At 32.6% G+C, this 14,985-nt stretch overlaps 1 protein-coding gene across 2 annotated transcripts in view; it reads right to left on the bottom strand.

Moving 5' to 3' along the window:
- The window catches only part of LOC149412911 (uncharacterized), a 222,068-nt gene that overhangs the window by 46,068 nt on the left and 161,015 nt on the right, over positions 1-14,985 (bottom strand). The window contains exon 3 of one of the 2 annotated variants that reach the window (XM_089645503.1): positions 8,069-8,143. The exons of the other annotated variant lie outside the window; for it this stretch is intronic. The gene's annotated coding sequence lies outside the window, so the exon portion shown is untranslated. The remainder of the gene's footprint in view (positions 1-8,068; positions 8,144-14,985) is intronic. 2 annotated transcript variants of the gene reach the window in all.

Genomic DNA, 14,985 nt, shown 5'->3' with positions numbered 1-14,985 from the left:
TTCTTGAAATTTAATTACAAGTTTTTTAAATGTGAATACTGCACAAGAGACCCAACTGTCCGGAGTCATTGGGACTATGACACCCACCAACAATTTCGTCCCAAACCTTCGTTAATCAAAATTACTAATATATTGCTAATTTATTCAGAATCTCTTCAAATTATTCCTAATTCGGTTACAAACGGAATTGCAGACCCTTAACGAATGAATTGATAGATTTTATAATACATTTTTAGTAAAATACAAACGTATTCAAATTCGTGGTTAACGTTTAAAAACGGGATTGCAGCCCGTTTCCTGATAAACTTTTAGTAATCCCATATAATTAAAAATGTATATATGGAATGCATAATCAAACTAGCCAAATTTAAAAACAAATTCAAAGCAGACCGGGTCAACGACATCGCAAATGTCATCATAGCAACTAAACGCGAAATGCAAAAACGACTGTGTTTTTGAGGATTGGAACAAAGTTGTGCCAGTCTAAAAAAATCTATTTTAACCTGAGCAGTATTGGGGAATCTTTATGAGTTATACAGCAAGATAATAATAATAATCACATGGCATTTATATAGCGCAGTTTAGTGACATTTCACTTCAAGTGCGCTCAGTGGCGGTTCTTCCCTTAGGTCAATTGGTGTTTGACCCCCCAAAATTATAAGACAACAATAATAAATATAATAATCAATTATGTGCATCAAAACATTTAAAATGTAACGCGAAACAGCGGCGGCGGCGAGTGACTAGCAGTGACATCTGTTGTCTCTAATAGAAGCTTTCATTCACAAGTCCACACGATTCGCTGGGTCAATTTAAAGAATGTCCAATTTGGCATCTTCTGTCCCTACTCGCGCCATAGAATAAACGAGATGGCACTATATTTTTCGTCGAAGTAAAAATTAGCTTCCGAAGAAAGTTTAGGGACGCTTAGGTCATGACCGTGGGGGAGACAACACGGTGAATATTATATGTTTTACAGAGATGGTGACATAAACAAATGTCGTTTTTTCATTTTACACGCTTGTAGTGTGTGGAACAATGGTTGTTTTTCAATTGCATAGTTCGGGAAAGGATTAGAATAATTATTTATGTTGTTATCGATTTAGAATGAAACAAAACAAAAAACGTAAAAAATCATTGTCAAATAGAATCAAACACTGATTTTATTTATTTTAATGTTGTGGACAACTACATTAAAACTTAATATCTTAAAAATAATTTGCCGTAAGTACATGGATTGTGTATTTATTTCCAATTTATTATATTAACATAATATTTATTTAGAGTCCGCGACTCTAAAACTCTATAACAAATTGATATAGTTAATAATATATGGGCATTTTTCACAATATCAAATAAAGATTAGTCACACATTTTTTTCAAATGACCTACCACGACTGAATCCCTAGAGCCGCCTCTGAGTGCGCTTAACTATAACAAACTTAAAAACGGTAATATAGTATTAGTGGTCATGTTTTTAAAATTATTCCTACCGTGTGCCTTACCCAACACTAAATATACTGTTTATACAAAGTGATGACAACACTGAATAACAATAACAGCAGGACAAGACAAAACAAAAATATTTAAAGATATAATATAAAAAAGGAGGCAGTTTGTGCTCAGAAATGAGAACCTTCTGAGCTGACATTTTAAAAGGTACAAGGAGGTTACCGAAACCAAACAATTACCGGAAGTTTTAGAATATGGCTTAATATAAAATATCGAAAAGAAGTTAAGATTTATGAAAGGTAAGATTTTTCAAATAATGTACTAGAGTATATGATATATAGCAAAAGTACAATAAATAAATAAATCTAGGATTGAAACAAAACTTACATAAGATGGCAAATTAAATTATGTAATATAATCAGCATCCATTAGAAAGTCGTCAATCATTCAATATTTATATTAATTTACCTCCAATCGATTTGTGTTTGTGAACATCAGATGAAGTTAGGTACTTCATTGCAAAATAGAAAATATTATCATTTGCTACTAGATTTGTTTCCGTATTGACCGATATTATAATGATTTCTTAATCTTTTTATATATATATTTATTGCGTATTTGAGATGAGGCTTTTCATATTACTATTTCATAAATATTATAATGTATTTATTTGATACTATAGAAACAAACAGTACACGAGTTACAGTGATGAAACAAAATACAAGAATTAGATATTTCATGTTGGGTACCTATTATATGTTTCCTTCTAATGTCTGGTAAGTGGTATGTTTATTCCTTAATTACCATGTGACGTGTGTAGTATATAAGTGTTTGTGTAATGTATTTGTGAGTGTGAGTGTGTATGTATGCGCATTTAACATTTTATATTATTGACATGATGCCACGTTTGAATTTGGGCAGTGAATCCGAAGAAATGACAATGTTTGAGTTTAGACAAATATCATTTACAGTATGAAGAGCTCGTTTAATTGGCGAATTAGATGCTGTATTTGTTTTATAATTAAGCGTGTGGAATAGCACTGTCTATCGTGTACGTCTCAAAGGTATGATCAAATTAATAAATTAATACTCAATAATGCTATATTAAGTACCTACATTGGATCATAATAGTGTATTATTCAAAATATTATTAAAGAACTCTTCATTTTTAGTACTTTGTTTAGTTATTTTTTTTTGTATTAGGCAATTCACCCTAAAAAGAGTGCTATATGCCGTTAAAGTTAAGGGAGATGGTTATAATTTTATGGGAAATCTATACGGGAATAGGAAATCTCAAATATTGAAGTCATTCAAGTCTATGAACTTGTATAGAACTGAGAAAATACGAAAATTGTTGAGAGAAAGTAAATATGGAATACTAAGGGGAGATTGGTGGGTGATTTTTATAAGTAAACGATAAATGCCTTTGAAAGATGAATGATTTTTACAATTAAAGAAAACATGATCAAGTGTCTCATTTTCCATGCCGCACTGGCAGAGTGGACTATCTAGGACCTTGTTTAGTTATTTAGTAAAGCCCCTTTTGAATGGGCTTTTACATCTGAATAGTAATTATACATTATATATAGTTTTTATGCAAAGTTAATACTAATATATGGTTAATAACTATACAAAGTTATTATACATATAATTTATAACATATAAACTTTGTATTTGTTTAGTAATGAATTGAAAATTTCGACTGACTCGGTGTTATTATTTCTCTCCATTAGTATTCTAGGCAGAGAGGAATACATATGAAAGTTAGTCCCAGAATTACTGCACTGAAATAAATCCCAACTTCTAGTGTTAAGTATTGGACTCCGAAAGCTTATCAATAAGTAAGTTATCAGTAAGTAGGTAAAACCACAGGTTCTACAAATCTACAAGTCATTCACTTGCTCCAAAGATTTTATATAGACAATATTACTTACATTGTAAGAGTCTGACATTTAATAGTAAACAGAAATTGATGGTGCTGCGATTGTTTATAAGCTTCTTAAAGCAAAACCATGATGGTTCACATGAAAACGAAAATAAGTTTAAAAAGCACAATGGTCCAAGTAAATATATTTTACTTTAACCAAACGGGCTTCAGAAATTGGTTGTAGTTTCTGAAAGAAGAATCTATATCATATTCTAAAAAAATTATGAAAAACCATTATTAAAGGCGATTTTTTGGAATTTCTGAAATGTAAATGTCTGGTAAGTGGTATGGTATGTATCAAAATGGCAATTCATTAAATCTTAACCCCTTTAGCAAATTCTGGAGATATTCTTCACAGATAACAAACAGTCGTAGACTCTTTTTGGGGATTATATATCCCAGCCTAATACGGTCTCATAGAAGTAATGCTATCTCATTTTGTATTATGGTGAGACATATATTATGATTTAAAAAATGTTAGAAAGAGAGAATACCTCGCTTTTAGTTAACATTAAAAAAATCGGGGTAATTATTCGGAATCGCTGGACAAGGATTATATGAAATATTTTTAAATAAAACCTTCTGATTTACATTAATTAATATAAAAGGAATCTGACTGCATTTGGGATATTTTTAATTTTAGCATTTTAATTTTTAATTACGCAAATCGAAAATTAACTTTCGTTGTACGGGATGACAGCTGGAATGGTTTTTGTTGATAACATTTTCTTTTGTTTGGCGTGTTTTCGTGTTTGGCTAAAATAGTACCTACCTAGTATTTGCATATGGTAAAAAATCTAGCCACTCGTATCAGGAATACCAACAAAAGAAAATGTTATCAACAAAAACCATTCCAGCTGTCATCCCGTACAATGAAAGTTAATTTTCGATTTACGTAATTAAAAATTAAAATGCTAAAATTAAAAATATCCCAAATTCAGTCAGATTCCTTTTATAGTAATTAAGGTAAATCAGAAGGTTTTATTAAAAAATATTTCGTATAATCCGTGTCCAGCGATTCCGAATATTTACCAAAATCAGTTAACGCTTCCGAAAAATTAAAAATAATTCTACAAAACAACATTTAGCATTTGAAAAATATTTGTGAAGGTTTGCAAATTTAAAAAAAGTATTCATATATTAAATGAAAAATGGAAGTTTCTGCTACTTTTATAATATGTTTATATAATTAAACACGTTTTTTTAGTTTCGTGTAAAGTTGTAATTACAGTTTACAAGATAAAAATCACCGGTGAGCGACTTAAAATTTTTATCTTTGTTTGAGTTCAATATTTTAATATTTTGATTTTAAATACGTTTAAAAACATTAATTCTTCAGTTCTCCTATGAGACGTGCATTGCAAAATGTAACAGGCTTTATGGGTTAAATCAAAATAAAATAAATTTTAATTCACATGTCAAAATTACAAAATTTGAAAACGTTATGTTGTTTGTTTAAAACAAACTGTCAAAATCCAATTCGAAGAAATTTGAAAGACTAATTTCAATGATAAGTAGCTTGCCATCGTAATGAAAGTTTTTCGTTTAATAAAACTTTAAGTAATAAGCTTAAATAGTAATAATAAGTTTTTAGTTTACAATAATTCTCGCGTAATAATAACATTCAGGTCTGATACTTATGTATTTTCATTAGTAAGTCAGGTTAAGTTACGAAATCAGATACTGAACTGGGACGAAGGGTATTTTTCAGTCTAAATGCATGTATACAGTGTACATTACCTGGTAATTAATTGTACCATGAAGGGTGTTACATTACAACTGGCTGATATAGCGGGGGACCCTACCTGATAATATACAGGTAAATAAGTAGGTACTGTGTTATTTCATTTCCTCCGGCGTAAGATGACACCGGGACTACCTCACCGTGACCGTTAGTGGGAGCTAATGGAACAGCTGTTCACAACCATCAGAAATAACCAAATTCTAGTTAACTTATTGGTTACATTTTACGTTTTCAGTTTATTGTTTTTATTAAATGTACAAACATATTATAATAGATTTACAAAAACAGATAGTTCGAAGCTAACTGCGAACAAGGTTTTTTTTAACGAAACTGCCCAACTCAATTAAGAAATTATTTCTCGTGTTTGAAATGGGGAGTGACGCCATTGTAGTTTATAAGGTGTTGAAATACATAATAATTAAACTTAAATAAGATAAGGTGATGTTAACTAATCAAACTACGCCAAATGACATAATACAAATATCAACACTAAACAGAAAGATAACATAATACAAATGTTTAGGAACAAACTTTTTCTTTTTAACTTATTTTAAAAGTTATATCCATCAATGTAATATATCAGTGAAGAAGAAGATAGAAAAATAAAAAAGATATCAGTCACATCTAGGAATTGAACCCATAGAACTTGTGAGACCAAATATATATCGTTTATCAAATATGATACCATCATTGACTAAAGTACCTATAGGTACATCAATGGATGCTATAGATGTTTTTTTTTTACTGTGACAGAAAGTGTAACGATGTGGAAAAAGGGTATCTTGGTGGAAACACCCTAAAACTTACGTACAGAGTTATCGGTTAACGGGGCACTAAAAATCAATTACGTTATATTTTGATAGTTTATATCGGTTTGACGACGTTTTGCACTCCTTCCGACCGTTTGGTATTGAAGACAATAACAAAATCAGGGCGGAATACAGCGGAAGACATATTTTAGATCAGGGCCGGCCCTGACCCAAACAGTGCCTGGCGCAAGTAAAACAATTTGAATCCTTGGCTCCTTGGTGCCTTGGCAAGTCGATGCCCGAAGCCTACTGCTCCAATTGCGCCTGCATAGGACCGGCCCTGTTAGGTTTAGGTTTAAGTATGACACAGTTAAATATGACCGAAGGGAATAGGGTCGGATTAGGTCACTTGGTAGAGAAGCCCCCCGGCAAGGCGAAGGTCCTGGGTTTGTTGGAGAATCGCTAATATTATCTTCAATAATTACATATTTTAGGAGTTAATATATACCGATGTCACCTTTCAGGTCCCATTAAGTGTTCAAAAAGAAGACGAAGATTACTTGAAAAGGAGATATTATGTAAATACGAATTATAGAGCGAGCGCGCTAATACGAAACAATCGATAATAATATAATTAATAATAATGTAAAATATTCTTTTCTTTTTAAATTCATCGTCATTTAAAAGAAAATATTGAATAAAACATGACTTATTTAAAATAGAGAAAAAATATTTTTACATCTGCGTTAAGTAGCATTTAAAGAAACACTGTGATTTTTTTACACACCACTAACTTGTTAAATGAACCAGGTGTGTTTTTATAATTTTAGAAGCAATTTATGTGATTTTTTCAACCGATACGATAATTTTTAAACTCGGCATCTGAATAAAGATTATCTTTAAAAAAAAACAGAATACAGAACATATTTAATGTATCTATGTCTTTCATGATCTCCCGCCCCGTTTAAGTGATTGTTTGGTGCTAATGATACAAATTAGTTGTCGCAGGTGAGATCTCCTAACGCCTCATGCCACCTGTGTTAGTTATCGTGACTATCAAATTACCAGGTAAACTAATAGTCAACAGTGTAATAATATGAACTGGATAACATTTATCCAGGTGAGAGAAATTTGACAAGCTGAAATGGGCTGTGATTTTCTAGGCGAAAAATACCTTAAGCACATATAACCTAATTCATAGGAGTATTTTAACACGTTGAAATTTTTGTTAGTAATAAATTATTGTATATTGGAAGCACCCTCCCCGATAAAGACTCAAATTGAAATGCTTGGAGTAAGTATACGAGTATATTAGACCGGCTCAAGTATCGGGGGTCGATAGAAACCCGAGTAAATCTGGCTTCCAAGAAACTGGGCGTCTTGTGTAGGATTAGCAGATTCTTCGATAGTGACCAATTGCTAACTAACACTATACAAATCTCAAGTATGCCCAACAATTGAATATGGGAGCCACCTCTGTGTTGGAGTCACACAATACTTCATAAACCTACTTGATTCTGTGCAAAGGAGGGCGGTCCGTCTGATTGACAATAACTGATTGCCATCTCTAATGCAATGTAGGTATGCTGAATGTGTTCTACGGGTATTTTAAAGCAGCCTGCTTTGAGAAGCTAACAGCATTGATCCCCGGTGCACTGGTGCACAGTTGATATTGAGTTCATGAAGACAGGCCGTTTGGGACGAGCTATATAGTTTTTCCTATATTATCCATCAATAAATCCCTACCTTAACCCGCCTCACAACACTGCCCAACCATGTGGCCACATAATCCTCCTGTCTTTACACTGTTACAGACAGGGGCTCTTGTGACGCTTATAAAATTAATATACATGTATATATTTCGCTTGAAATAACTATTATATGCCTATTTACATAAATATGCGCAGACTTGTGAGAAGGTTCAAAATTAAGAAATTAACTCGCATAACATCAAACATACAAAATTGGTTGTCTGTGATGATGTGCGAAATGTGTAATGTTCCTGCGTAATATAATTCATTGTGGTTTTCAATATTGGAAGAGTAGGTACCAAGATTATTTAATTTTAATAATAATTCTATATTTGTGTATTAATTTTGTTTAAATTTTTTACACATCTAAATTTGGATCACTGATGATTTTAAGAGTCTGCTAGAGATGCATTTTTTCGAAAATGAAACCAGAATTTAAGCTTACCTTTTTTCCTCAATTAACTGACATTGGCGAATGCTTGAATTGTAATCAAATCTGTGGGCTCATTTTGTGCGGAACCTGAAATAAAATAATACGAAATGTTAGAGATCATGTGCGTTATAAAAAAACCATGTGGGTATATTTCACCTTAATTGCACCTAAAACAATAAATTGTGTTTTGAGATTTTCACTGCCAAAAGTATAGATGAACACTGTAATGCCGTCCGAAACGTTGGCTAAAGAAGGAGGTAGCGCAACACGGCATAATACCCCAAAAATAAATTATTATTTCTGTCCAACTAGGAGGAATTCCCGTTTTAGGACAGTCGAAATATGGACGAATTAGCATACATATTTTGTACAAAAAAAGGAGAGAAAAAAAAGATAAATAAAAATATTTAAAATAATAAAAATAGATTTAAGACAAATTAGATCAAATTAACTGATGTTTATATGTTTTTTTTGTTTATGTTTATTTTTATGTTTATGGTTTTTTTTGTTATTTGTTTTTGGGGTGTTATGCCGTGTTGCGCTAACTCCTTCTTTAGCCTAAATAACAAAAATACTTTTGGCCGTGAAAATCTTAAATCATATTTATGGTTTTTGTTTATGTATATGTTTATGTTTATGTTTATGTTTATGTTTATGTTTATGTTTATGTTTATGTTTATGTTTATGTTTATGTTTATGTTTATGTTTATGTTTATGTTTATGTTTATGTTTATGTTTATGTTTATGTTTATGTTTATGTTTATGTTTATGTTTATGTTTATGTTTATGTTTATGTTTATGTTTATGTTTATGTTTATGTTTATGTTTATCTTTATGTTTATGTTTATGTTTATGTTTATGTTTAGGTTTATGTTTATGTTTATGTTTATGTTTATGTTTATGTTTATGTTTATGTTTATGTTTATGTTTATGTTTATTTTTATGTTTATGTTTATGTTTATGTTTATGTTTATGTTTATGTTTATGTTTATGTTTATGTTTATGTTTATGTTTATGTTTATGTTTATGTTTATGTTTAAACTAATCTACACTTAATCTACTTATGCATAACAAGTATGCTCGTGGGAGATTCTATGCACTTTTTTATACTCCGAAAGACTTCTGCTTATCAGAACCCGCCAATCAACAGAGCGAATCAACTGCGCATTGACCATTGACATTGTCGAAACACGGAGCTCAAATGAAAGTTAAAGAAACAAGCCATAAATAAATATTGAAAAAATTATTTCCCTCAGGGCATATCTTTGGGAATGCTGTGTGGAGGGGTATGTGAATAAGCCTTTGTATTATTTGTAAGTCTCTCGATCTCCAATATCAATACCGTTTTATGCTAATGTATATTATTCTAATCCTCCAGACAAAACCGTTCATTGTCGAGGCTAGTCTAAATTCTTGTATGCTAATAAATTAAATCATCATCTACTTGACTCTGCGATGATGTGACTTGATTTTCGACTACATCTCGGACCGTTCATCGAACTATGAATCGAATCGTAAACCAAAAATGGCACAAAAACCAGAGGTGGCTCGTGACTCTAATTTCACGCAGTACATTTCACTTTCAAAATGTACGTAGTATGTAATACATGCGAAGAAAATTATTTAATGGGGGCACTGCATTTCATTGACCCCACTAAGTTAGATTAAAAAAATTATTGAATAAATTAAAATGATTAGTCAGCATTCGAAAAATCTTCCCGCAAGTAAAAAGCAATTCATCGCTGAAAACCAATGTGTGAATGTTGTAGCGCTAACATTTTAAATTAGTATTAGACGCATGATCAAAGTTACAACTGTCAACTGTCCCAACGCGTGATTTCCCGTTTTGAGCGTATTTTGTCTCGCTCATCTTCGGCGGGTGGAGTTGTTTCGATACTGCCTGATGCTGTAAAGTTTTGAGCACAACGAAATATGCACGACTCGTTAGCGCTTGCGCAGGAGTCTTTTACTAGAAAATAGCTCAAATTAAGGGAATTATGACTGGAATGTACTTATGTATATCGATGACTGGGACACAAATGTGACAAGTCTCATGTGAAGACTGAAGAAGCAGCGCAATGCACAAACGGACATAATAATGAACCGTCTCTGCACTCATAAGACCCGGCGATCTGTCGCCCGAATTAAATTTGCACACTGCAAAAAATACAGCACTTAAAAAACACATCAAACGATGAACAACGCCATATTTATTCTATTTTTTTATTTATTAACATTTATTTAATGATAATTAAGATACGACCAATTAAAACGAATGTTTAATCCAATTAAGATTGCAAGGTCGAATATTTGTGGAGAGGTTGGAATAATATGTTTTATGCGCGTTCACAATACGAATGATTACTTAGGCTTAGAAATAACAGACATATACATGGTTTTTACGGCTCCCTTTGTCAGAAAACACGAATTAATTATAATTATAATAAATATGATATCCAACCCCATGGGGGATATTTCACCATCCTCTTGATAGCATAACTTCCAAAGCGGCCGCTACACTACTCGCTTCGACGCTTCGACGAAGTCCTCGACGAAGTTAGCCGAAGTTCGAAGTGCGTGCCCACACACTCGTGCAACTTCGCGAGTAACTCAGTCCAACCAGTCAGTGATTGGTTTATTTATGCCGTGACGCTTCGAGTCCTTTGACTCGGGCGCATTTACCGACAACAATCGGAAGTCGGGCGAAGCGAAGCGAAGTTGCCCGAAGCGAAGCGAAGTTCGTGCCCACACTATCGTATTCGGTCAACTTCGATCAACTTCGCGAGTAGTGTAGCTGGGCTACAAAGTGTATTTTCTAAAAAAATAATTAAATTAACGCCATCTATTAATGCGTTGATTACAACGCATTTTACGTTTACTCTTATGTGAGGATCGTGCAATTATGCACTTAACATTTTTATAATAAACTAGCTATGAAATCACGTGCGTATTTGAATGAAACCTTGTGTCGAAATTTCAAAGCAACCGGTTAAAAACTTTTTAATTTTTAATATTTTGAACAAACGAACAATACATTTTTTATTTATCACCGCCATTGAGGTGACTTTCACGAAAACGGCGCTGCATAAATTAGCCAAATATTATTATTATTTATATAGTTTGAAAAATAAAATGAAGAACTCGTTCTAAAATCAATAACTGCAACTCGTGCTATGATGGAAAAGTAAGATTAAGGCGATGCACTACGTCGTGTAATATTTTAAATTGAGCCGCTATCAATAACAACCCTTACGTAGATGGCGATAAGGTTTAAATTCCCGCTTAACACCATCCGCCTGGTTTGATTTATGCAAGAAAAAAACATGGACAAAAAGTGTCTTTTATTTTATTTTGTGGAGGTTTAGGCATAAATATTTAATTTTTATTCGATCATTTGATAAATAACTTAATTTGCCACATTATACAATAAAATCAGAACAGAAAATGGGTTCGTAGTAGGAGATTTCGAACTTTAAAGCAGTTTTCATAGGCCTTTACATAATTTTTTATGGGCTTATAAAAAGACTTATCTAAAAATACCCGATTATTTCAAAGGCCAATATTCTACTCGCAGTATTTAATTAAAGCATCTGAAACATTTCTAGGCGACCAAATTTTCAAACCAAAAACACATGATTTTGCATTACTACTTATGGTATCGCCTTAAGAAGATAAGTAATCAATTTTCCAAACAGAAAATTTCAATTATGGCTATGAATTTTACGGGGACTTGTTTTGAACACCATCTCGATCCAATGGACTATTCAATTATATTGCATTGCAGCTATAAAACATGCTTAATGGATATTCTAATAGATTACATCAATCTATCGTGGGCGTCATACGAAGCTTTGTGTGTTTTATGTTCCTTTATCTGGATGATAGTTTGTTTATCTTAAGAATGTCGTAATTGACGCCATTGAGACTATCATGAATGCGATTAACGCCCATCTGTTATCTAATAACAAGTTCGTGAGGATTTGACGACGATAAAACATGCTAATTAAGTCGCAGTCTCGTGTTAGAGAACTGAACTTGGAATGTCGATCGAATCATTCAAGATTACCGGCGCTATAATTCTTGGAGAGTCTGAATGCATTCCTTATTCTTTAGATTATTTTGTCTGAGGGATGTCCCCTCACCATCCAGCCACTTAAGAATAAAATAATAATAATTGGATGACTTGTATAGCGCGGTTTTTGTGCAAAATCACCTCAAGGGCGCTGTGCTAAGTGTAATATCGAGTGCGTTTCGGGTGTGAGAGTGGAAAAATAACAAAATGGTTCAAAGTTTCACCAAGACAAAACGCATTTACAACACAGCTGCATCGCCACATCGACTTCAGGACTGAGATGAGATCTTTTCAATTTAATGTACTACATAATCCAAATATTATATTACATTTGTTTATATTTCAATGATTCAATACTCAAACAGCCACGGAAAAGACAAGAAGAAGCAAGAAGTTGGCGGCTAGAAGAGACAGGAGTACTTCTAGCCGACAAGAGTACTGCTAGATAGAACAGAAGGGTCGGTAAGAATTAAGAAGATACAGAAAGATCCAATAAGAAATGAGATGGGCCAAGAAGGGTCAAGAGGATGCAAGCTGAAGCAGAAAGATCCATAAAGAGACTAAAAGGGCCAAGAAGAGACAAGACTAGCAAAGAATGGACGAGAAGTTGCAAGAGGAGGCAATAAGAGACAAGACCAGCCAAGAAGGGGCGAGAGTTGCAAGAAGAGACAAGAAGAGACAAGACGAGCCCAGAAGGATCGAGAAGATTCAACAAGAGGCAAGGAGAGCTAAGAAGAGACAAGAAGAGAAAATACGAGCATAGAAGTATCGACAAGATGTAATAAGAGGCATGAAGAGACCATGAGAGACGAAAAGCGGCAGTGAGAAGTAAGAAGCTTCAAGAATATTCAAGAACAGCCAAGAAGACACAGTAGACAAGAGGCGAGAGGTTGCAAGAAGAGGTAAGAAGAGCGTAAGAAGGGGGCAAGAAGGGGGCAAGAAGAGACAAGAAGGGGCGGTAAGACTTAAGAAGAGATAAGAGGAATCAATCGGGGGTGAGAAAATGTGCTCCAATACTTATTTGTCCTGAACTCTTATTTATTTAAAAAAATTGGGAAATCAACAGCTATAAAATGGTTTGTTTCTTGCACGTGCAATTTACTTAACTGAGAAACCAATTATAGATTTCCTCATTATACTTATACATTATGTATTAAACAGTATATTTATAAAATTTACATATATTAAATATAAAATTTATGATTATAACAAGATATACTCCATGATATATGTCATTACATTTTATGGAGTTTGGTTTAGTTGGTGAACAAGTGAATACATTTTTAAGAGAAAATTTATATTTATCTTCGTTGTAATGGAAAATATCTGCATCAGAGAGAATTTTATTAACATTTGAACCCAGTCTTTTAAGGCGATGCCATACGTAGTAATGCAAAATCATGTGTTTTTGGTTTGAAAATTCGGTCGCCTAGAAATGTTTCAGATGCTTTAATTAAATAGCGAGTAGAATACATATTGGCCTTTGAAATAATCGAGTATTTTTTAGATACGTCTTTTTATAAGCCCAGAAAAAAATAATGTATAGGCCTATGAAAACTGCTTGAAAGTTCAAAACATCCTACTTACTAACCCATTTTATTGTATAATGTGGCGAATTAAGTTATTTATAAAATGATCAAAAAAAACTAAATATTTATTCCTGAACATCCACAAAATAAAATAAAAGGCACTTTTTGGCCATGTTTTTTTCTTGCATAAATCAAAATAGGCGGATGGTGTTAAGCGGGAATTTAAACCTTATCGCCATCTACGCAAGGGTTGTTATTGATAGCGGCTCAATTTAAAATATTACACGACGTAGTGCATCGCCTTAATGCATCAGGACAGTTAGCAATGTTGCTTACTTTTATATCAACGTCGCATCTGAATAGAATTTCTTAAAATGGTGGAAGCATAAACAGTCAATCAAAAGCTGGCAAAACTTGTCAGAATCCGTGTGAATGAGTATTTTGTGATTTTATGTCGTAGATGGGCATTTTCACAAAACTTTGTACTTTGCGGTTTTGTCATTTTCCTCAATTTTGGTTGGTTTTTTCATCGTTCCATATTGTGGAATATTAAAAGGTTGCATAGTTTTAACACGCAAATTTATTAATTTTTACTTTATTTACTCATTAAAATAAAACTGTTGAACCTGCATATATTTTTGATTCATTACTTAGATCAAAATGAGGTGTATTATTACCATGTCCAAATTCTATATTTAAGTAAACAAAGTCTCTTTTTTGTTGTTTGTTTTTGGGGTGTTATGCCGTGTTGCGCTAACTCCTTCTTTAGCCGACGTTTCGGACAGCGTTGCAGTGTCCATCATCAGGTCATCCAACCTAAAAACTTACCAAACAAAGTCTCGTTTCGTATTTAATTTTAAGTAGGTAAGATTCATTTTTGTGACATCTTAAATAGTTTTATTTTTAATTTAACAAAAATCCGGACTTCTAGTAATCTGGTGGTGGACACTAAAAACGTAAAAGTATCGGAATGAAAAGTATAAAAATGATTAAAAAAATCTACAAATTTTAGCGAAAATGCCCAGATGTGTACCATATTTCATCAATTTTGAAAACTCAACGCATGGTAAAGCAAATAACGTTGTCCCGTTTCGTCTAATGTTATAAATGTTACCGGAAATGAATGATATCTAGGAATTGTATACAACTCCTAGGAAATGTATTCAATTCCGAAGCTATTCAGGAAATGTATAAAATATTGTTTTAAAATATTAATTAATTATCCTGGGAAATGTGTACATTTCCTAGGAATTAATCTAATATCGTATTAGGAAATGTATAAAAAGAATGCATTCTGTAAACACGTCGTTTTATTTGTTATATTCTCA

This window comes from Hesperophylax consimilis, chromosome 22 (assembly GCF_061612785.1).
Source record: "Hesperophylax consimilis isolate HC1 chromosome 22, BYU_Hcon_1.0, whole genome shotgun sequence".
NCBI classification, from domain to species: domain Eukaryota; kingdom Metazoa; phylum Arthropoda; class Insecta; order Trichoptera; family Limnephilidae; genus Hesperophylax; species Hesperophylax consimilis.
The sequence above is the reverse complement of the archived record's forward strand: the minus strand, read 5'-3'. Positions and strand labels throughout refer to the sequence as shown.